The 2954-nt window shown below is 34.9% G+C and overlaps 1 pseudogene; it reads left to right on the top strand.

Moving 5' to 3' along the window:
- Positions 1-1361, top strand: part of LOC105996912 — a 22879-nt pseudogene extending 21518 nt beyond the window's left edge.
- The last annotated feature ends 1593 nt before the right edge of the window (positions 1362-2954 follow it).

Genomic DNA, 2954 nt, shown 5'->3' with positions numbered 1-2954 from the left:
ATCTATCTATCTATCTATCTATCTATCTATCTATCTATCTATCTATCTATCTATCTATCTATCTATCTATCTATCTATCTATCTATCTATCTATGAATTCTATGCCTCCATCAGAAAGAATGACATTGCATCTTTTGTTAGGTAATGGAAAGATTTGCAAAAAATTATATTAAGTGAAGTAAGCCAGTCCCAAAGAACCATAGGTCCCATGGTTTCCCTTATTTGTAATAACTAGTATATGTATGGGCAAGTGGAAAAGGTCAAAAGCTATTTACATATGACCAGATAAGATGAAGTTAAATGAAGTGAACCCCAAAATGGGAACACAAGTGGTTTTTTTTCTTTCTTGCTATTGTTTCTAACATATACCTCTGTTTTCACTGTATTTGATGTTGGTATAATTTGTGGAGGGGAAGGGAAAAAACAAAATGCTGAAATAGGGATACAGGTTGATCCATTGCAACAATGAGATGTAGAAGACACTAGGTTGAAAAGCAAACTTTACAATTTAGGGGGGGGAGTGTAGTTGAGGAGGTGGGAGGGAAGAGATGGTAGGGGAAAACAAAGGAGGAGGCACCAATAATTAATAATAAATGTACTCATTACCTTGCTCATGTAACACCCTTCTGTATGGTATTTTCACAATGAAAAACTAGTTAAAAATTGAAACATGATCTTGATACTACCTACTATTTAGGCAAAGAATAAAAAGTTAAAGGAAGACTTTGAAAGAGAGCAGCAGTGGATGGATGAACAGCAACAAAGAATGGACACTCTTACTACAATCCAAAGAAAACTGGAAAGCCAGATTGAGGCGCAGTCTAAATTGAAACTTGATGTCTAATGAGATGAAAGCTAAAATACTCACTATAAAAAATTTTAAGGAGAAACTCTTGATTTCCTTTGGTGAGTTTCTTGAATACTATTTTCCTCTGCCTGGTGAAAAAAACTAAAAGGAAAAAGACAAACATTGAACCAACTGCACAGCTGACAATACTGAATGAGATAATTGAGATTCTTTTTTTTAATATTACAAACACATTTATTTAAAGCATATTACTTAATCACTATTTAAATCATACCTTTCGGCAAAGGAACCTTCACGTGAGTCCGGCCTTTCCTATACTATCTCATTTAAGCCTCTAAAGCAATGGAAGGGAGGTAAGAACCTGGAAACATGGGTTGAAGCGGAAACCAGGACAAGAGTTTAGGTATCTAATACTTGGTGTTCTACATGATCACATGTTCAAATTAGTGCTTCCTTTTGGACACCTTATATTGAGCTGCTGCTGTGAAGTGGAATTTCCCGGAGACATCCTGAAGAACCAAACCAAATAAGATTAGAAGCCTTTCATCAGTAAAAGGAATACCTGTTTTCATACTGTAAGGAATCTTGTTACCCAAGGATAAAGGAAACATAGTACTATTTGAATAAGTCAATAATACTTCATAGTTAATAATTCATATTCCTCTTGCTGTTTTATAAATAAGTTCTTACTGTGTAGCCCAGGCTAGTGTCCATATTCAAATCCTTCAGTGTCCATCTCTCCAGTGCTAGTTGTGGTGTGTGCTACCAACAAGCCAGGTGGTTGATCTACTTTAAAACTTAAGTAACACATATTGTCAAGTATTCATTTTTAAAGTGATTTTTTGTTACTTATTCAGTACTTTGATGTTTTCAACTGCCAGTGGAAAATACTGAAGACTATAAAGTATGGACTTTATTTAATGTTCTTTGAAAAATTTTAAATTTGTGAAGTTACTAGTATTTTTCTAGAATTGTCATATTGGTGGCTATTGCCTCATGGCTACAGGCTGAGTTCTGAGGATCCCAGATTTGAAAACTTTATTTCCAATTAATTAGCAAAAAGTCAGAACTAAAGGCATGACTCAAATAGTGGGGCACCAACTATAATTGAAAAAGCTTGAGGCCCTGAGTTCAAGCCCCAGAACATTATTGCCCCCTCCCCCCAAAAATGAAAGGTCATTTAATTTGGAGATTTTTTTTTCTTATGGTGCTAGGGAACAAAACCAGAACTTTGTTCAAGGTAGGCAAGCACTCAGCCACTCATATCAGGAGATAGTCTTAAAATTGAAATAATATCCAATTAGAAAGCACAATTTAAAAATATTGAGCAAATCTGTTTCATATATATTGTTTCTTTTCTATGTTTGTTAAAAATTAGAATAGGGAAAATTATTGGACAAGCAATCTTTTTTATTCTGTATTACATACCACTGACAGTATATGTTAATACCCCTCTTGTTTCTGCTAATTATTTCCAAGAAACTTGTGTTCAAAATATTTTGTAAGTTTCTATAAATAAATTTGTTTCTAAAAATCTAAAAAAATAAAAGAATATCTTCCTTTGGGCTCACTGTGCCTGAATGCCTAGAGACTTGTATGATTTACCAGTTCCCACACTGTATGACCTATGACAAATGAAGAAATATTCAACATCGCTGGCCATAAAAGAAATGCAAATCAAAGCACCATTGAGATTCCACCTCACCCCTGTTAGAACGGCCATTTTCAAGAAAACTAACAATAACAAATGCTACAGTGGGTATGGCCAAAAGAAAACTCCATTACATTGTTGGTGGGAATATAAACTTGTTCAAATCACTCTGGAAAGCAGTATGGAGGTTCCTCAAAAAACTAAACATAGAGTTTCCCTAATACCATTTGATGCAACTTGATTTTCCAGGGTACAGTGAAGGGGTTGACTGTCAGAGTCACCTTTTGTAGAAGAAGCAGTGACTTTGGGTTGGTCCCTTGTGATGGGGGAGTGTAGGCTGAAGGAGCTGATGATTCACACCTTTAATGGTTGATCAGAAAATAAGAAAACTACAAGGAATTAGAGGACATATCCTAAATGCCTTTCTCCTTTCCTCAGATTTCTCTCCAATACAGTATGTCAAATATTTCCGTAATAAGCAAGGATTAAGTCCAG

The sequence above is a fragment of the Dipodomys ordii genome, unplaced genomic scaffold (genome assembly GCF_000151885.1).
Source record: "Dipodomys ordii isolate 6190 unplaced genomic scaffold, Dord_2.0 Scaffold138, whole genome shotgun sequence".
Lineage (NCBI taxonomy): Eukaryota > Metazoa > Chordata > Mammalia > Rodentia > Heteromyidae > Dipodomys > Dipodomys ordii.
This window is presented reverse-complemented; position numbering and strand designations above follow the sequence as displayed.